The 22363-nt window shown below is 37.2% G+C and overlaps 1 long non-coding RNA gene across 1 annotated transcript in view; it reads left to right on the top strand.

Moving 5' to 3' along the window:
- The first annotated feature begins 2215 nt into the window (after positions 1-2215).
- Positions 2216-22363, top strand: part of LOC310896227 — an 85371-nt gene continuing 65223 nt past the window's right edge. The window contains exons 1-2 of the long non-coding RNA XR_014581294.1: positions 2216-2983; positions 14977-15036. This is a non-coding gene — a long non-coding RNA (uncharacterized lncRNA). The remainder of the gene's footprint in view (positions 2984-14976; positions 15037-22363) is intronic.

Genomic DNA, 22363 nt, shown 5'->3' with positions numbered 1-22363 from the left:
ATGAATCTATGTTGATGTGGAATTGAACGGAGAATGATCAATGATAGGGTTTGGTGAAATTCACTGACACTAAAAGAATTTCATCCTGATATGGGAGACCAAACCAGAGGGCTACACTTTTAAAGTAAACAGTCAGAGCATCAGTTCAGGCATTTTTTTTATAATTATCGTAGCTGATAAATTGTTAACACATCCTCTAGACCTGGTTTTGCCTCAGTTAGCAAGCACTCCCTAGAAAATTCCCAAGCATAGGGAATTATCATTAGCCACAGAACTGTTCCTAAGTACAATATGGATGCAAAGAGAGTTTAACTGTGTGGATGAAAGCTGCACTATGTCATCTTGCCTGAGGACTAAAAGTGCTCCCCAGAAAATATTGTTTTCTAGTATAGACGTAGCCTTCAAATCACATTTACACATTGTCTTGATCTGAGAGAACAGCAGAGGCCTGGAAATATTTAAATGAATGTGGCATAAGATTATAGCTTTCTACAATTTGAGAATATACACTCCTGTTGTGCATACCCAGCTCTCAGAGATTAAGAACATTAAGAACTACCAGGCCTGTAAAACACTGATGGATATGAGCACAGACTTGGCTGTCATTATAGAAAACACCATAGTCAGTGGCAAAGCCACTTAGAAAATTCCTGCCCTTTCATATGCCACTTGTTCTGTCTTTATTCTTCAATTTAGTGTCCCCTCCACCGTGTCTATATGGTTGTCTGCAAAGTCATATTGTAAATCGTTCCATCGAGCCAATCTGGATCAAAAGTGACAGGATGTACTTTAGGGGATTATTTTCATCAGAGTTCTTTCTTTTTCATTCAGTTTTGGACAGATAGTGCTCAGCCCTGACTTTTGGTTGACGTTTTAAACTTCCCTATGTTTTGAGTTAAATGAGGCATTCCTTCACAATGCAGCATGACTGTAGGTTACTGAGGAGTGTCATGGCAGAGATGATTGCATCCCAGTGGCAGATATGATTTGTGACAGTGATGTCCTTGGAGAGCTGAATGGTGAATATTAGATGGTTATTAATAGATGGTTATTAATAGATGTCATCAGTAAAGACAGCAATGCAAAGTTTCTCTTTTTTTCTAAAGAAATGGTGAATAAAATTAAGACATTAAATCAAGATAAAAACTCTCAAAGATCAACAGAGAATCAATTTTGTAATTAGTATATGGATGTTATTTCCATGATTATGGCTTATCTTATTCTCTCTTTTAAATTACGTTAAGCTGACATGGAATTCAGAAATCTGAAGATATAGATAGCACATTTACAGGTATTTTGAAAGTTACGCATCTTTGAAAAATATATATGGTATATTTGTATTGCTCAGTCCTAATGCATAATGAATGTGAGACAGTTTACAACTCTTTCATGTATACATTACCTAAAATGTATTATATAGAAAGAACATTGGCTCAGGTCTTATCATAAACTAACAGAACCAGAAACTGGCAATCATAAATATTGAAGTCAAGTAATACTCTTCTGCTCCCCAAAGGTAGCTAACAAATGTAACAGCCAGCCATCGGTGGAGTATCCAATGCTGTTTTCGGGGGGCAGAAGCCAACCAAACCCTCTGCTGCACTATCTGTTAACACTTCCTAAACACATTGTCTGTAGCACTTCATTTTCTACAAGAAAATTTTCCAAACTGTTCTGGGAAATAATGTTTTATGAGCACCAGGAGGGAATCAGCTTGCTCCTAGAAACACATCAGCACAACCTGGTGTGAACAGCAGGAGACTGGAAATTCTTATTTACACAACTCTATCCATTCAGCCCTTTTGAGCAAATGGTGATTTGTAGTAAAAGCTTGTGTCACAGCCTCAGCAAGCTCTCTGCTGTGCCTCAATTCATCTGTGGAGCCAGAACAGAAGAATGCAAATATTATAATAATGATGATAATGATGATAACTCTTAGAAATAAAATATGGAACGGCTGGACTATGTAGACAGTTTACTGAAAGGGTCAACGTACTTCACCATTTTCCTCTGGTACACTGGATACAGCCCGTATCCTATGAACTGGCACAGCAAACTACTGCAGCTCTTTGTTTCCTAAGTGGATATCACAGTCTGAGACACACAAGTTATTTTGGCATTAGGAGCATTTGTTTTTGTGACTCCAAAGATATACCTTGACAGCTTTGCCAGCATGAATAAAAAAATATTTCAGCACTACATTTTCTTTCTTTATACACAGATATATCATATGTAATGATACTACTGAAATCTCTATGTTCTTTTAAGAATATATTATTAAATGACATTGTTAGATAAGCAGCTTGAACATGAGGGGATATGGCCTATAACTTTTTTAGCTGAAATATGATCCTATTGCAATTAGTCATATCACATGTTACTCTGATGTATCATTCTGGTATTTTTCTAATCAAGATCTCAAAATGTATTTTTGGGTTAACCACTCTAATCATCAGTTCTGTCCTCCGTGCTTCACAAAAGGAAGTATAGGTAAATAGACACTTCCTAAGATAATGTACATGGAATAGTATTTTGGAACAGACTTATGTAACAGTAAATTATTCTGGTACTCGCTGTATTACCGGATTCATACTTTGGCAGTAAATCAGCTCTCTGACGAAATCTTTGGGGTGACACAGAACTCAGATATGTGGCAGTAAGAAAACACTACACTGAAGTTCAGCATTAACTCATTTAAAGAAAGAGATGCTTTCTGAGCATAAGCTTTGAGTAAAAAATCCTGTTTATTTTTGTTATTCTCCAGTTTTACAAATAGCTTTCAAGGAATTTATATAGTTCTTTTCTTCTCTGGTATGAGTGCAGCTTCATGTACGCTTCCTGCTTGAACTGGTGGACATTGCAAGGTTAGCACAGAACAAGCAACATGCACCTTTCAACAGAGATGGTCAAGAGTGCTGCTTCACACAATGGACACAGCTGTGTGGGAGGAATATCATTAACCTGGCTTGCTCACTCCTCTCAGGTAGGTCTCTGATGGGCAAAAGTCTCTTTTCAGAGATCATACACCAGTGCTATTCTGCAAGAAACAATTCTTGCCCCTGCATTGAATGTGTGTGTGCTAAGAAATACAGAGACACTATGTGGTTTTACACTCGCTACTAAAGGTATGAGGGAAATGTCTGGTCTGATATTAATATATAGGAGATGTAAATACCCATTGATTTCAGGGTAAAAAAAAAAAAAAAAAAAGAAAATGCTCATCAGACTGCTGTTTTCTCTGTTACTTCTGCATGCTTGTTTAAGTAAGGGCCAGCAATACTAGAAAAGTGATGAGACCTGCAGATGCATTATTAATTTTAAATTTTCAGAACACAATGGAGGTTGTTCTTCCTTGTCATAGCCTTTCCACTGATGTGTTTGAAAACTGATACTGTGGCAGGCACAATGGCAAGCAGTTTACTGTTGGTCTCCACCCTGACCTGTTAAAACTTATTTGTCATTACAGAGCCCACGCAGGGTAGCATCAGATGATCATAATCAAACCTGTTGAAACAGAGCTATACAGTATTGCTGTGATATCTATGTCCAGTTTTATGGCTGAAGAGAGTACTATTCAAGACAGAAGTAACATGCACTAATATGTGAAGGATATTCAAGGAAAACAGATAAATCCTGAACACTATGGAAGAACTCTATTTGCAACAAATCTGTGTGAAAAAATAAATAATTCATTACAGTTAGATACTTACAGACATTATTGCCCAATAGGTATTGCCCATAGCATTCTAACCCAGGGCCCTACTATTTAAGACACTGTCTTCTGTGCTTTAATTTTACAAAACCTCAGAGTGGTTGAGGATGGCAGGGACTTTTGGGGACTTCTCTAGTCCAACCCCCTGCTCAAAATAGGGTCAGCCAGATCAGGTTGCACATGGTTGTGTCCAATCAAGTTTTGAATATCACCAGGGATGGGAACTCCACAATCCCTTTGAGCAACCTGTTCCAATGTTTGAACACCTTCACAGTATTTAATTATTATTATTATTTTTCTTATTCTTAAATGGAATTTCCTGTATTTCTACTTGTGCTCATTGCTTCTTGTATTTTCACTGGGCACCACTGAAAAGAGCCTGGTGTTGTATTACTTACTAACCCCAACAACTTGTTTTTCTGATTCCCCCATGGATAAGATCCTCCCTGAGCCTTGTTTTCTCTTTGATGAACAGTCCCATTACTTCATACGTGGCATCACAAATTCAGAACTGAGGGGAATTCCTTGATCTTCCTCGACCTGCTGGTAATGCTTCTCCTCACACAGCACAGGGTGCTTTTGACCTCCTTTTCTTCAAATTTGCACTGCTGTTTCATGGTCAACTTTTGGCAGCCCTCAAACCCAAAACCAGTTAATTTTACAGAATTATTTGGAATTAAATATCTACTGAATAAGTCACTTTTCTTCATCTTTCCTTAGGCAGACATCCTGGATATGTCTCCCCAGTTAAGAATTATTTATAGAATGTGTTTTATTTATTTATTTATAGTAGCTTCATGAGGAGAACTTGAGATTTTTTTCCAGAATAGTGTGTAGCTTTTTGATAGTCTGTGATCTGGGCATTAGGACCTGCTGAACTATAAGAAAGCAGATTTCTTAACTTTGAAATAAATTTGTTGACTTGAAATCCCATAGAAAATGTTTGTTTGCTTGTTTGTTTTCCCAGTTGGAAAACTCTGGTTTTCAACTATCTTTTTATTGAAGACGTATTCAGATGCTATGTTTTGATAAAGCCTGTCTCTTTGGGAAACAAGTGAAATTAAGATTTTGACAGTTATATACACACCCATAAGCGGGAAATATGTGACATAACTTTTGGTGAAAGCTAAATATCTAGGGTTTTCAGATATGTAAAAGATCAAAGAGCCACCATGGGAAGTCTCAGCGACTTTTCATTACCTAAATCTGAATTATTTTGTTGTAATACTCTAAAACTGAGCAAATAAATAATAATAATAATAATAAACACCTGTTAAGGTTTGTGTATGTATATATATATATATTTGATCAAATTCTTTATAATTTCGTAGAATCATTGAATATCCTGAGTTAGAAAGGACCCACAAGAATCATCGAGTCCAGCTCCCAGCTCCACACAGAACCACAAAAAAAAAAAAAAGAAAAGTATATATCCAAGAACATTGTCCAAATGCTTCTTGAACTCCAGCAGGATCAGTGCCATGACCATTTACCTGGGGAGCTTTTTCAAGTGCCCAGCCACCCTCTCAGTGAAGAACCTTTTCCTAATATCCAACCTGAACCTCCCCTGATGCAGCTTCCTGTTGTTACCTCAGGTCCTATTGCTGGTCAACAGAGAGAAGATTTAATGCTGCTGGTGTTGATTGCTTCCCTTTTGAACTAGTCTGTGTTTGTAGTGATTCTAAGAAGAAACTGATCTGTTCAAGTACAGGCAGGTGTGTGTTGGTGATTTATTTCATACCGTCTCTGCTCTTTGGATTTGAAATAAGTAACAATGAACTCCTTCCAATTCTACTCTAAGCTTAGGTCAGGGCTTTACTATTCTACAGCCTACTCATTACACATAATGGTATGGGGTGATTATGTGATATAGCTTGCTGCCCAGAAAGAACAATAGGGACAATATTCACATTTTATTTTTGATTCTCAGGCTAAATTTAAATTGTATACAAGGAACGTTCCTCCTGGTATGATTCTTAATGAGTACAATAGCTTCTGGAATTCATGCCAGAATACTTAAATGTGGTAAAACTGATTACATTATAAATATCTTCTTAGCATGTTCATTTCTCCTGCTACTTAAATACACTTCTGTTTTCACAGAAAACAATGCTTGTGGTTAGTGTTCTGTAGTACTCCTGAGGTGTGTTTTGTCATTTTCTTTCAGTGGTGTACTTGCATAGCATGTACAACCCAGAAAAATTAGAAGATGCAGGAAAAGGGATGTTGAAAATCCAAACAAATATGTTAAGGTCCATGATCTACATGGAATGAATTTGTTGTTGTTGTTGCCCATTACTATTTTGTTTTAAGAACAGAAGAGTAGAAAGGCATCTGCAATCTTCACATTGTTAATGTGAGCATCCCTGGAAAGTACCATTCATATGCAAGACTCACAATGAGATTAGGCTGTGAATCCATATGCTGCCCATCTCTTAACTTGCCTCTATGGAAGCTGTGTTATATACACAGTGTGTAGAGGTTAGGGGCTGGTTAAGGATGCCAGGCATCTCACACTTTATGCCTACAGGTTCTTATGTCATTGTTAGATATGTCAACCTTGTAGCCTGTAGAGGTCTGCATGTACCAAGGTTCCCCATTGTATTGTCTCAGCAGTTGTATGTTTTTGATGGCTGAATACACAAGTCGGACCTTGATTTGTCTGTCACTTCCAGAGACTTCCAGCTTTTGTAGTGTCTGTGATGCCAGCCTCTGTTGCTATGACACTGAACTACATTTAGTCTTGCTTGCCAGCTCAGTAGTTTCATGCCTTGCTACTTAACAACAAAACATTGAGCCACACTTGCTGAAGAATGCTTTTCTGGTTGGCTTGAATGGGAGATTGTTCTTCTCCTGTAGAGTTCTTTGTGCTTTATATTATTTCTCTATAAGGAAATCAGACTCTGAAGAACACATTCTGAGCATAGAAAATGGACTTTTTTCAGTCCATGTTCCCTGAGTGTTGTTTTCCTTCCACCTAAGGCTATGGAACAACATGGTATTTGAAAAGGGAGAAGTGGCTAGTGTTAAATCCTCTGTGTTCTTCCCCACCATGTCCTCAGGGACTGTCTAGATACATATCAAATTGCAAAAGCCTTCTCCCCAAGGCCTTTTCATCCTCTCAAAATCTGTTGCTCACTTTATCTTCCCAATGATTCCACACCCGATTCACACTTTTACTTTTCTTAACATTAGTTTTCATCTAGATAGCCTCTCCTTTAAAGAAGATAATGATTTATCCAAGCAGCAGCAGGTGCCCTTCATCACTCAGGAGGCAGGAGGGACTTTGTACTTGCATGTCACTCATTGGCAAGAGTGTATATGAAAGAAAGGCTCTGACTAAAATCAAAGGTGCTCCAGAAGTACAGTGAATTATGAGTCATTTTGTCAATTTTTTTTTTATTAGATTCTCACAGAAGTAGTGGTTTTAAGATGTGTGACATATGAGTGGGCCAAAAATAAAGCTCAAAATAATGCTCAGGGCTTTTTTGACCTTATGTTCCTTAAAGATCTCGTGTTTCTATCCAGATCCTTACAGACTCTTTCTCTTGCTTCCAAAAGGTCTTATTTAAACTATCCTGAGCATTCTTAGTCTGTTTCAGTCAAAAGTGGATGGGCAAGTCTTGAAGGGATTTGACAAGGTGATTGTTAAAGACAGTCATATCAAGGAAACCTCTCCAATAAAGAAATGTATTTTTTTATGCAAAAACATTTTTTTCACTCATTCTAAACATGCTTATCATTTGTCACAACATTTCAAATTTGCTGAGAAGAGAGTAAAATTCACAGTTGTGCAAACACTCCTGTCGGTTTTACTAAAACTGATTTATATTCCAGTTTCTCAATGACATTTCCTTTAGTTGTGAGATCAAGGATCATTTTTGGGATATGTGTAAGTGCATATAGATGCATGGAATGGGGTCCACCATATTTCCATACAAAAACTGTGCAAGTTACAGCTGGATAGACTGTGAGATGGAACTTGATCAAAACATTTCCCAAGCACCAAGTAATAAGACAAGGGGAAATGGCCTCAAGTTGCACCAGGGAGGTTTAGGTTGTATATTAGGAGAAAATTCTTCTCTGAAGGGGTTGTACAACATTGGAACAGTCTGCCCAAAGAAGTGGTTGAGTCACCATCCATGGAGGTCTTCAAGAAACATGTTGATGTAGAACTGAGTAGCATGGTTTAGCGGTGGACTTTAGTATTAAGTTAAAGGTTGAACTTAGATCATTTGTTCTATGATCATCTATGATGATCTTAGATCATCTTAGATGAACCTGAATGATTCTATGATTCTATTTTATATAAAAAGAGACAGTACAAAAGTCCTACTAAGCTACAAAAGCAGTTGAAGGTAGTTTCATAAGGAGGTTTTGTGAGGATTTGACAGATTAAAAGCTAATGTCACTGCTGTCACAGTCTCAATGGAAATCCATCCTGATCTCATTAACAACAAAGAGCTAGAGACACACAAGAACAATGAACAGAAATGATTCAGAATGCAATGGAAACTATTATTTAGATTCCAGGTCTTCTCATATATGCACAAGTCATAGGAAAACACAGAACAGGAGAAAAAGCTGCTAGAATGTAAAAGATGAATGACTTAATGTAAGTCAGAGTTTAGCTTTTTTTGAAGTGTTAAGAAACAGATTTCTGCAGTAAATCTGTATCTACAAGGGAGTTTGTGTCATAATAAATTGTATCAAAATCATGAGAAATTGCAGGAATAAAATCACAGAAGACAAGATGGTTCAATTTAAAGTGTTTTCAAATTTTAAAACATTTTCACTCCTGTCCATCCAGCTCAGGCTCAAAGTGAATGCATTTTAAACTTATTGGTTGGTATAAGTGAGATAACTTCTTAATAAGCCATACATATATTTGAAAAAGAATATAATCTTTTAGATAATTATGCATGATGTAAACTGTAAATCTTAACCAGTTAATTTGAAAGCAACTCTGTAACTGTGTGCTGATGCTTCACCTTTAATTTAAGTATCATTTTATGCTTTAAGAAGAAAAACATTACTAAAGAGCGATTCAAATTTCTGAGCTTTTTTCTTTGTGTGTGTGTGTGTTGTATGTCTAATATATCTTTGTGTTTTCTTTTTTCCTGAGATCACATTTTTTGCGATTATTAGGTTTTATTTAATTTAGCAGTCCTGAATTGGGATTTTATGGGACAAATCAGAAACCGCTATATGCTAAACATTATTTGAGACATGCAGCTTTAATGATGGTACCTGGTTGTCTCATTTTGTCACCAAGAAACAGAAATGCTAAAATAATGATCCTAAATAAAAGAGTTTCGTGTAAAAATTAGAGACTGAAAGCTGAACTAGAGATCACAGTGACTTTTAGTATTTTAATGGTAAATAATCTTCCTTTTGTGATGCTTTAAGATGTCGTGGATTTTCACCATTGCCTTATGAAAATGTATAGTTTAAGCTTTAAATAATAGCAATAGTAGGTTTTATTCTGTTCATAAGACGGTATTTCTGATTTCACAGAGCAGCTCATTAAGCTTCTTAGCTGATTTTATTACTTTCCATGATTTTTTTAAAATCTTCATAATAGCTGTGCTTTTCCTGATGCAGTAAGATCATTGCCTCTCATCCTGATTAGTCCTGTCTTTTGGTTTCTTTTACACTAACAAGCATGTATATATTTTATTACAGTATAACTACTTGAATAGAACCTTTTAGTTCTTTTGTTGTTGTTGTTTTCTTTTGTTTTGTTTTTTTGTTTTTTCTCTACTTACTGGGAACTCTTATTATGCAAAGAAAAATGATGTGGAAAATGTATAGATAGCTCTTCCTAGCACAACTATATGGCTTTTCCAGTTATATAACACCAGACTGCTATGTTTCCATTTGTTTTCCTAAACAAAGGTGTGTAGTGTCAACTGGGAATCCATACCAGTGGTCTGGTAGCAATGGCAAGAGATCTATGAATGACCCATTGAGTGGACAGAAAAATGAATGAAGGCATTTGAAACTGTACTAGATGCAAACTTTTAGGCAGCTTGACAGCACTAGGCACCTGAATTTCTAGTACCTTTCATGGAACATGGTATTTCTTGATTGTTTACACAAGATAACTGAATTACTATATTCATTGTTCTAATTCTAATGGATCCTAATTAGTTGTTACTAGAATAAATCATAAAATAAATGGATATTTTATTCCTCAATCCAAAAGAAATTATATGTTGTTAAAGATATCTATTTTAACAGTGAGATTTCAGGTCCAACAAGAGGGACCAATTGTATTCCATACCTGGGATGACAAGCTGTTTCTTCAGGCTTTTTGAATGAAGTTATACATCTTTACCTTACAGCATGTTTTATTGTGGGTGCATACATAAGGTAAGAAGAGGGTTGCCATTGGTGGTTTCACTCTGATGAGCATCTAAATTCCACCAACACTGCTCTCTCACTCATTGTTCTCCCAGCTGCTGTTGTGCAACAGTTTTTTTTGTTTGTTGTTGTTTTTGTTTGTTTTGTTTTTGTTTGTTTTCCCTTTCTTCATTTCTGCTCTCCCAGAGGCCCAACCAGCGTTGCTCACTGGCTCAGCTCTGGCCAGCGGCCGGTCCCTTTTGGAGCTGGCTGGAGCTGGCTCCGATCTGACATGGGGCAGCTGCTGGGCTCTGCTCACAGAGGGCACCCCTGCAGCCCCGCTTCTACCAAACCCTTGCCACATAAATCCAAAAAAATGGGATCTTATCATAAGGATTAGTTAATTCGTTTAAAATAGGCAAGTCCTTCATGATGATCATAGAGATCTACACAGTGGAAATTATCCCAGAGATTTGCACTGCCAATAGTTTTGGTGTTCAATGTGCTGCTGCCCAATTTATCTGTGTGTGAGTTATTGATGACCTCATTTAGGTCTCCTGTATTTGCAAGAGAAATGTTTCCAATATTTTTGAAACCCCTGTGGGCCAGAGTGGAAGATTCATGGGCTCCACAGTCTGCCGCAGAAGTGTTTTATATCATTACAGTGGGTGCATGATGTGTTCCACAGAGCATGACATGAAGGCAAGGGTGTCATGTATGTATGCAAACTCTAATAAACCAGCGTTGAAGAATAACACTGGTTAAAAGAAGCTAACTTTAACATTACTTCCTCTGCACTATCTGTAGAGGTTAGCCCCTAAAGAAATCTATTTCTTCAGCTGCTGTTAAGGTTCCTCTATGGAGTGAAATAGTCTCTCCCAAAAGAAACCTGGAAATTGACTTACTGAGTGTAGGTGTAAATGGATTATAAACGAGTACCAGGGAGAGAAACAATTAACAGGCCTATGTTTCTTAGCCTATGTAAACAAGCAACAGAGGCTCCCTATTCAGCTGCTGTGACATTTAAAACTAGAGTGAATAAAAGACTAGGAAAGAGGATATCTGTAATAAGAACAATGACATAATGTAGCACTAGATAAGCAAGTATCTGCAAATCTTTACTGAATGTCAAAGCTATTCAGTACCACCACCAGTAGGACAAAAATCCAAAAAGATAAGTTCTTCATTTCCTTAGCCATAATTTCTATAATGACTTTAGGTCAACTCTAAAAATAAAATGTATATTCAATCTACCCAGGATTCCAGTTTAATTGAGTTCAAACAACACTGGCAGAGATGGAAGAGATTAGATGGCACTGACCTCCTGTGGGTAAGAATGAGGACCACTACAGTAGTTGGTTGAGCTAGTGTCAGCAGGGAGATAAGGGATCAGCTTACTATGAATCTTTAGCTCAAGATATAAATAAAAGTTTCAAAGTACCTTTTAGTAAGAACTGTCCTTTGTACACTGACCACAAAAATATACACCAAAATGCAAGACAACGATGCATTAATTAACCTCCAGTGTGTGATAAACAGCAGTGTGTGATAAACACTGTATCATAAACAACCCAGTTTCTAATGTTGTTGGTAAGTCTGATGTAATTGCTAGTCCAGTTGTGTATTTTCTGAGTTATTTGTGCTGTATTGCAGAAATGTCATTGTGGATAGGTATGAAAGGGGAACTGAATTTACAGCATATATTAAGGATTAGCACTCAACTTTACAAGTTTCCCTTATTCTGCATTAGCACTTATACATATGACTGTGTTGCAGTTATAATTTAAAAGAATATTTTAAGGTACACTGCATTTTTTATTTTCAGTTACTAAATTAAAATGTTAAGGGTCACCAACCTGCTAGTTTGCCTCTTGCTGCAACACAGTAGAATTTGCAATGCAAATGTGACAGGAAATTTGAAAATGGGAAAATCCTTTCTGTTAATGCAGAACACTGAAAAATGTCCATATCCTCTTTATGGACATATATATATATTTAAACTTAGAGTATATAGACAGATAGATTGTGAAATATTCATAGATTCACACTGTCCGTGATATATAAAAAGCACCAGTTCTTGTTGGATATTGTTAGGTACTGACTTTCCACTACATTTTTGAGAATACATTCCTTTTCAAAATACTTCAAGTCATAACATTTTCAATTAAACCATGGTATTGCTTTATTACTATTGTCATTCTTATTATTTGCTAATCACAATAGAATATTAAAATTACTTATTATATGAAAAGACAGCTTATCCCACAAGATTTGCTATGTTTTTTTTTCATGTTCTTTAGAGTTTGCATAAGATTTGCCCTTTTGTGGGACTGAACCACCTTACATTACTAGGGAAGACTCCACAGGGATTTGTTAGATACAGTCTCTCTTGGGACACTTTAAGTTAAAGGTTGAAGTTAAATTGGAATACCAGTCATCAATTTCCCAGCCAGAAATACAAAATTTTGAATTCTAATTTCTTAGACCAAATTTTGATTCCAGCCTTCACGAACCATGTATTCATAATTATATGGTTGCAGTTTTTCAGATACAACTTACAGTACATGTAGGCACAATTTCCTGTCCATTAGGTTTTTGGAAGCTTTTCAGCCCTTGCACATTTATCTGTTAAGTCTCAACTACAGGGAAAATTTCACAGCTTTAACCTGAGATCTTAACTTCCATGTATTTCAGTACACAATTCTAGTTCAATTTCTGGATCAAATTTTGACTGGGTTAGAAAAGGCTCAGTGTATGCTGGAAGAAAAAAAAAAAAAAAAAGGTACTCCAAAAAAAAATTAGAATTATTGAAACAGACTGCAAGATTATTTCTTTTAGATCAGCTTAAGTTAATCAATGAAAGATCCTATAAACATTTCAGGCTATATTGAATTATTAACATAATTCCATACAATTGCTCGTAGGCTTGAAGTTGGGCATCCCTTTATGTGCATGCATGATCAAGTACTAAGTGTTCTGAATTCATCCCATAAATTCAAAGGCAAGGCTAGTGTACAGAACTTGAAAAGTCAGTCCACCTAGCAGTTATAGAAATGTATGTGATGTACGCTTGTTTTTGTTCCTTATGTATGTGTGTATGAAACTCTCCCTTGTTAGTAGTTACTTCACAGTATGAAATGTTTTTAATTTGTCAAAATAATAAAAAAATATAAATCAGAAGTACTGCAGGTGGTGATGAGGGTTTGGGGAGTGGGAAAAGTCAAGAAAATGACAATCAATATTTCATCAACATATCTCAAAAGGTTTCTAAAACCCCATTTACAAAATATGAGACATTTTAAGACAGAAAAATGTTGCATATAAAATGCATTAAAAAGTGAGCATTTGCCAATTTTATTGAGAAAAAATATAGTATATATTTTCTGCTGAATAGCTGTATATTTTAATAATTTATTACATCCTCAGCACACAGAAGTAGTGGCTACTTTCCCTATTTTATCTTTGGCATGGAGATGTAGGAAAAAAAAAATGAAAAAAAATCCCTGGAAGACTCAATAGTCTACCAATGTGATACCAATAATCTGACAGCACTTTGCTGCCCATAGAAAAGTCAGAAGACAGAGTCAACATATCTACTTATACCATGGAACTTGGCTTAACTGCCTTTGGTAATTTTTTTTTCTGAAAGATGTAGTAAGTAAATTCCTCAGCGTGGGGTGAAGCTGAGAAGACGATGGATAGACTCTGGTCAACTGATGCTACTCTACCAAGTTTATTTTATACATAGCACATAGTTCCCTACATGCACATGTGAATTTTGGGTAACCTAAGAATGGCTTCTCTGTGTTCAAAGGTGGATACTGCCTGTGTTGTCCTCTGTGTGGCTGTAGGAGAGTGTGGATAATGCAGAAAAATGTTTTCATACACTTAACTAGATAGCTGTAAAATGCTTTTTCACCAGGGGGGATCTGTAGCTGACATCTAGGTGCATCTTTCAAAACAAAAATTGTGCTGGAGTCTGTTCTCTGCCTTTGATGTCAGCTAGCATAGTTTGACTGCATCTTTACTAATAAAATATTTTAGAACTCAGGACAGGGTAACCACATCCAAACTGCTTACTGGGAATGGTATCTGTTCTAGACTAGCTATTAAATCATGGCCAGAAATAGTTTGGGAAATCTTGTCTGCGATTCTAAAAACCTAATAGTTCGGGTAATTATATTTCTATTATGGCAAGTATACCTGTGCGTTGCTTAATTTTCTAGTACATACTCATCCTTAAAAGGGAATTTCCCTCACCTGTTTTAGCAGTGAGATACATCTGTGTATTAGAAAGCCTAAATTAATATGTTGACATATAAACATCCATGGAGTGCTGGTTGCCTACACTCCAATTATGGAGAGGAAAAATCAAGTCAATAGAGTTACTGGAGCTTATTCATCTTTTAGTGAAGGGTGATTCATAGTCATTGACCACAGACCAGGGACAATCAGTGCATTTTTGAATCATAGTGTACATAAGAAATCCAAATGGGCATGACAAGTATGAAAGCGCCCATAGGGTGCTTGTGCCTTTGTGGAAGAAGAGCTGGAGACCAGATAGGGTATTTCAAACAGCACTAGGTGCCCTTGTTTAGGCAGCTGAACCTGACTTGGTCGCTTCGAGAATACAGTTCATGCAAGCTGCTTTACATTCCCATTTGAAGATGGGATATATAAGTCCTGGAAACTCTTAATTTTCTCCATAATTTTAAATGGAATCTGGCATGGTTCTACCATTATTGCCTGTTGGGTGACTTCAGCATCTACAATATAAGTAGATAAGATCAAATATTTGCCCATATATTTGAACCTCACTACTATATTGAAAACAAGTATGTAGTTTAACAATTTTTTTTTCTAGAAAGAAATGAAAGATTCTCTGTAATGATTCTGCTTTCATTCTAACATATCAATAGAGGAGATATGCTGTGATATGCGGGAGATGATGGGAAAACCAGGCCTGAACATGCACAAAGGTAAGAATTCACTTCTGATGTTTAACAATAGGATCAGCTGATACAATGTTCCTTGCAAAGATCTCCTATGGTATCATCAAAGGAAGATCTGAGCTTCTCTCATTTATGAGAATGTGAAAGCAAGACTTCTTAGCAGTATGGGAATGACTGCCTAGCTGATTAAATTCTGTTCTCTTTATGTTTTGTGGTTGTTAGTGGTGGTTGTTTGTTGTTTTTTGTTTGTTTGTTTTGTTTTGTTGTTTTTTAATGGATTCACTGCTGAATCCAAATTGTAGAGGAACTATTTGAATGCAAATTATAGATTTTTTTTCCTGTTTCATTTGTCTTATGTATTGCATGTAGATAGCAGCAGGAGGGCTGCAGAGTTGACCTCTATGAAAAAATATCAGGGACTGCCCTGTGACAGACAGAGACATTTCTAGGTGGTTCCAGCCAGCTCTGCTATGGACTCAGCAGTTGGTGGCACCTCTGTGAAAACATAACTTAGAAAAGACAAAAAGCAATGGACAGGCAGAAGAGGAAGGAAGCAAAAAGAATGAAAAACAGCTGCAGGAATACCAAGCTCAGAAGAGAAGGAGAAGCAAGAGGAGGAGGAGGAGGAGAAGGTGGTGGAGGACAAGGATGAAGAGGCACTCTGTGGTGCTGGAGCAGATATCCACTGGTGCTCATGCAATCATAGAATCATAGAAACATAGAATCATAGAATAATTTGGGTTGGAAGGGAACTTAACAATCATCTAGTTCCAACTCCCCTGCAATGGGCAGGGACACCTCCCACTACATCAGGTTGCTCAAAGCCCCATCCAACCTGACCTTGAATATTTCCAGGGACTGGGCATCCACATCTTCTCTGGGCAACCGGTTCCAGTGCCGCACCACCATCCGAGTAAAGAATTTCCTCTTTATATCTATTCTAAACCTATCCTCTCTCAGTTTAAAGCCATTATGCCTTGTCCTATCACCACACTCTCTGACAAAGAGTCCCTCCCCAACTTTCCTGTAGGCCTCCTGGAAGGCACTGGAGGGCCTCTATAAAGTCTCCCTGGAGCCTTCTCTTCTCCAGGCTGAACAACCCAAATTTCCTCGGTCTGCCCTTGTAGGAGAGGTGCTCCGGCCCCTTGATTGTCTTCATGGCCCTCCTCTGGACTTGTCTTCCATGCCTTTCTTGTGCTGGGAACCCCAGAGCTGAACGCAGTACTCCAGATGGGGTCTCATGAGAGCAGAGCAGAGGGGAAGAATCACCTTCCTCGACCTGCTGGCCACGCTTCTGTTGATGCAGCCCAGGATGCGGTTGGCTTTCTGGGCTGCAAGCACACATTGCCAGAGCACGTTGAGCTTCTTGTCGACCAACACCCCCAGGTCCTGCTCATCAGGGCTGCTTTCAGTCCATTCTCTGCTAAATCTGTATTTGTGTTTAAGATTGCCCCGACCCAGATGCAGGACCTTGCACTTGGCCTTGTTGAATTTGATGAGATTCACACAGGCACACCTCTCAAGCCTGTCCAGGTCCCTCTGGATGACAACCTTTCCCTACAGCATGTCGACTGCACCACACAGCTTGGTGTCATCAGCAGACTTGCTGAGGGTACACTCAATTTCACTGTCCATGTCACTGACAAAGATGTTAAACAATATCAGCACTGACCCTTGAGGAACACCACCCATTACTGATCTCTATCTGGACATTGAGCTATTGACTGCAACTCCTTGAGTGCGACCATTCAGCCAATTCCTTACCCACCAAGTGGTCCGGCCATCAAATAGAATCTTTCCAATTTAGAGAAAAGGATATCATGGCACATGGAAGCCATGGCAGAGCAGGTGAATATTTCCTGAAGGGACTGTGGCCTATGCAGAGCCTACATTAGGGCAGTTTTATTGAGAGCTCTACAGCCCATGGGAGTACAGTACTGCTGGTGGAGCAGGGGAAAGTGTGAGAGAATAAGTGGCAGAGGAGGACCATTATGCACTGACCATAATCTTCCATCCCACTTCCCCCCTGCACCATTTGGGACAGAGAGTAGAGGAGTTGGGAGTGAAGGAGTGAAACTGAGCCAGGGAGAGGGGGAAGGAAAGGTGTTGTTTTAATATTTGTATTTGTTTTTCATGACCCAATTTGTTTTATTTGAAAATAAATTGATTTTCCCCAAGCGGTTTTGCCTGTGACAGCAACTCATAAGCAATCTCCCTGTCTTTATCTCACCCTCCAAGCCTTCTCATCCTACTTTTTCCCCCTGCCCCTCTCTCTTTGAGGAATGAATGAGCAGGTGGCTGGGTGTTTGGCTGTTTCCCAAGGCTAAACCAACACAGCTTCAGACACAGTTGAGATTAGCATATAATGCTAATGTAATGCATAGCCTTTACTAATGATTTCTAAGAACACATCCTTTAAAAAAAATAATTAGGAACTGAGTTTCTTTGTGATATTGTAACTAACATGTTTAGCATACATTTTTAATTAAGTTGCCTAAAGTGGGGCTAAAGCAGAGGAGCAGCCACTAAGGGCTTGACTCATTTGCCAGTACTCAAGAAACTTATGCCATATGAAGTAACCTGGGAGATATCTGGCACTTCAGAAAGGCTTCCTGTAGGTCTTATGTCTTATCTGAGCATTGCATGCACATATTTTTCTTATGATATCTGAAATTACACTAGATGCTAACAGCTAGTTATTTCTTTGGAGATAACAAATATCTCTTTAGACTCTGCTAACTGAACAGACTACATTTCTTCAAACTAACATAGCAAATCTGTAAACACCTAAGTATGGATACTTGCATTTAAGTGACAATGTCAAACTGAATTTTACCCTTCATAAACATTTTTTTTATTTTAATTTTATTTTATTTTATTTTTTATGGTTACTGTTTGCAGATGTGAGATACAAGGTCTGCTCTTTCTTTAGCTTGACAATTAAATATTTCATCTCCACGTTCACATGAGGTGCTTCCATACCAGGTTCCATTTATTGTGGTAACAGAAGAAATATATTTACAATTTGGATGAATCTGTATCTATTGTACATCCCAGAAAATAAATAAATAAATAAATAAAATTCTACATTGAAATAGATTCTGTCAAATTCGCTCAGCCTTAAGCAGAATACTATGTACACAGAGGCCCTTCGTAGTTTAAAAGTTTGAGAAATATGCTATAAGTAAGTTAAAACTAATCATCTTTAATTTAGGCTGTAGGTCTTCTCAGCATGACTCATACCCTCATCATTATCTTACCCTTCCAGCATTACTAAAATGCTACTGTAATTAAGATCAGTATCTTACAAAATTTATCCTGAGGAAATTTACAACAGAAAAAGAATATGTTTCAGTTTTTGACAGTATGAGACATAACCTCCCTTTATGTTCGTAAAATTGACAGTATATGACTCCACTATATGGTAAAGAAATCTTCTATATGATTAATTGTTGTGGTTTAACCCGGCCGGCAGCTAAACACCACACAGCCGTTCGCTCACCCTCCCCCCTCCCTCTCTGGGATGGGGGAGAGAAACGGGAAAGTGAAGCCTGTGAGTTGAGATAAAGACAGTTTATTAAGACAGGAAAATAATATTAACAACAATAATAATGATGATGATGATAATGGTATTACTAATAATAACGTGTATGAAACAAGTGATGCACAATGCAATTGCTCACCACCCGCTGACCGATGCCCAGCCTATCCCCAAGCAGCCGGCCCCCCACCCCGGCCAGCCACCCCTATATATTGTTTAGCATGACGTCAGATGGTATGGAATACCCCTTTGGCCAGTTTGGGTCAGCTGTCCTGGGTCTGTCCCCTCCCAGCTCCTGCTGCACCCCCAGCCTGCTCGCTGGCAGGACAGAGCGAGAAGCCGAAAAGTCCTTGGCCTGGTGTAAGCACTGCTCTGCAACAATTAAAACATCAGCATGTTATCAGCGCTCTTCTCATCCTAATCCAAAACACAGCACCCTACCAGCTACTAGGAGGAAAATTAACTCTGTCCTAACTGGAACCAGGACATTAATGTATTTAAATACACTGCTTATGATTGCAGAATACCAAACAGGTAAAGCTAATCTACTACTCTATTAGGAATAATGTGACTTCAACAATCAGAATTAAAATGCTTAACAGAGTTGCTCCAATGTTCAGCTCTATTTTCAGTCATTTCAAGTATACATGATAAGCAAGGAACGTTACCTGAAGCAGTATTTTCAAAGACATAAAATACAGATAGAAGGATAGAGAAGTATGTACAAAGACACAAAAATTAAATAGTCTTTCCCCCAAGTTTTACAGAAATATTTAAGTACCAATATAATATATTAAATAATTCAGGTAAATATACGCATGAAATATTCTCTGTTGAAGACCTTTTTTAAATTGAAACAAAATAATACAAATAAATAAACAAAGTCCTCAATCAATTTCAGAGGCAAAAAGTAATCATTTTTATCCAACTTCACGAAAAGTGTTCAGCTTCATTATGTTAAGCAAGTTTTAAATCAACAACTGTGGACAGCTGTGTAATCAACAGTGTGACCAGTTTGTTTTATCAGCTCAAGAGCAGAATTTTTACATTAAGATCTTCGTTGTGATTGTAGTAGTGAACACATAGTGGGATTGGTGAAGCTGATAAGAAAAGTTATGTGTTTTTTTTTTTTGGGGGGGGGGGGGTTGTGGCTGTTTTGTATTTTTTGTCCACACTTAAGAGGTACTTCTCTGGACCATGATAAAGACTCAAATACCTGCAGATGCCTTCATTTTTTCCTACACTCATTATCTCAATGTATACATGGGATCATCTCCATTACGCACACAAATAAAAAATATGAATTTACCTTATGATTCCTATTATTACATCAGTTTATTTTGCAAGTAGATATTTATTAAGTAAATATGATTAGGAGTAACCAATAGTACTACAGTGTAAAAGTTACCCTCTGATGTTTGTGTTTTTATACCTAACCTACCATGCAGAGAACAAGGCAGACCAGGAACTGCTAGATGAAAAAAAAATAGACTAAGAAATTAATAAAATAAAAGCTAAAAGTCAAGTAGAAATTTCTGGTTTTAGAAAACCTCGTGTTTTTTACAGTTAATATTAAGGATATTCCTGACACTGTCTTTTTACAAATTTGTATGAGAAAAATAACATTTCGACATCAACAGTCTAAAATACAGTAGCTATCTTTGCTTCCCAACATTTTATTTTTATATTACTTCATAGATAATTTCGTATTACATGAGGGATCTAGAACTAAAAACACAGCTATTTTTATGACAGTTGGCACTTTTTGTCCTACCCTGTCAGAAATGTCAAAGCAAGAAAATTTAAGAAATGTGTCTGTCCTGTAAAGATATTTACAGTGTTTTAGTGGACTTTTAATCATTTTTAAATAAGCTAACTTCAGTTCTTGAAGTAACCTAGCAACAGAGATAGAGATTTATATGAGTTTCTTTACTTCAGACTTGCTGTCCTGATTTCAAAGAGATCCCAAGGAACAAATAGATGAAATTATATGAATAGATCAATTCAGGAAAATTATTATTGTTGTTGTTTTTATTATTATTATGACTATTAGTTTCATTACAGGCCCTGATTTCCCACATAGAAAATCAGAAAAATAGTCCCTTAACATTTCACTTATAGAAAATTAGAGGAGGAAGAATACTCCTAACTCTAGGGATGCATATGAATAAAAGCATCTCATCACCTCTTTGTAAATGTGATTGAAAAATATCTTCATTGAAGACAAACAATGAAATGGAACTGCATGTATCAATTTCACTGACTTTGCCATTCTGTGAGAGGACCTTGCTCCGTTCATCATTTCTTGGGGCCTTCTTAACCGTATGAAACTTTTAAATCATTCAGCTCTGCTGGTCGGTGTGATAGTAGATTACAGAGGCAGCACTTCAAAGCTGCAGGAGCATGATCCATTTTCACTTTCTTTTGAAGGGACATGCCAGAGTTATTCCAACCAGTTCAAAAGGCAGGGAAACAGGGAAATCAAAGCGGTAATAGAAAGTACAAACAAAGCCTAATGTCTGCTGGGCCTGATTCCCATACTTCAGCCCTTCCAAGCACAGAAGGTTGACACTTCTTCTCCTTTACATTTAAAGGCCAGTTCATCCTCCCCTGTAGGTAACAGACAAAGGAGTCAGTAGCATACAAGCATCTGCTCTTTCTTCTTTATTTCTTCTTTCCTGGGTTGCTCCTACCTTTGTGTGCTAATAGATATCATTTACTTTTGTGTTGTCTATCATACTTTTATTTTTTAACTACATATATTATCTGCAGCCCTTTTCTGAAATAGACTTTGACCCCTCTGGCTGCTATTCCTTTTTAACTGGGCTGCAGTTCTCTATGCCAGCTACTGCTAATTGGTCCCTTAGTTGCAGCTAGAGAAATAATTGGTTTATATTGGCTTCTTTGAACCATGATAGTGTCTTTATATCTTATCTTATTCACAATACTCCTGAATACCCATCATGCTGAAAGATTCAGAAGTTCAGAGCTTTAAAAATTCTAATACATTTGGTATTAAAAACTAGTTCTCAGAGTGTGTCTTTGGATTTGAGTAAGGTTGCCAGTCTTAAACAATATATTCTGGCGTAATTATAGGTGGAGATTGTGCACAGATTCATTCATGGGGGTTCAGCAATCAAAGGATCTGCCGCTGTCTGACCTAGTAGAATACAGTTGGCTTGTTTTCCCATAGAAATATACGTACACCCTTCACTGAAATCCTGTCAAATGAGGTAACATACATCTTTATAGTGGGCTGTGACCACACCAAGAGAATAAAGGTCACAGTCAGAGCCCTGTAAAAGACACTGATAGATTATGATGCAGAGAGATGACAGGACGTATTATTTGTTGAAAAAAAAGTAACAGTGGCAACATGGCCACTTCCCCAGCTCCTGGAGCACAGCCAGGTACATTGGTATTATAACATAAATGAGTTTGTATAGCACATTTAACGGTGTATCAACTTGTTTCATTTACCTGATAACAGCTTTTTATTATTCTTAAGAGTTTGCAATTTATTCTGTTTGCTTTTCATTTTTCTTTGTAGAGCATAAGCCATCCAAAAAATTTTGGCACGAATTTCAATGCTGTTTACATTATTAGACCAGCAAATGTGAGGTTATTGCACTTTATGGGATCATTTTGATTTGTTGTTTGTTCAGCTTCTCTTTTCATCAGTGTCCAGCAACAGTATTCTCTAATTGTTCCATTTATTTTGTTGAAATAGTAATCAACCATGTATTGGAAGTAATCAGCTCTAGGAAAATGAATACTTTTTGATGATTTTTACCTATATACTCTTGTTGCAAC

This window comes from Anser anser (genome assembly GCF_964211835.1).
Source record: "Anser anser genome assembly, chromosome: 3".
Classification (NCBI taxonomy): Eukaryota; Metazoa; Chordata; class Aves; order Anseriformes; family Anatidae; genus Anser; species Anser anser.
The sequence above is the reverse complement of the archived record's forward strand: the minus strand, read 5'-3'. Positions and strand labels throughout refer to the sequence as shown.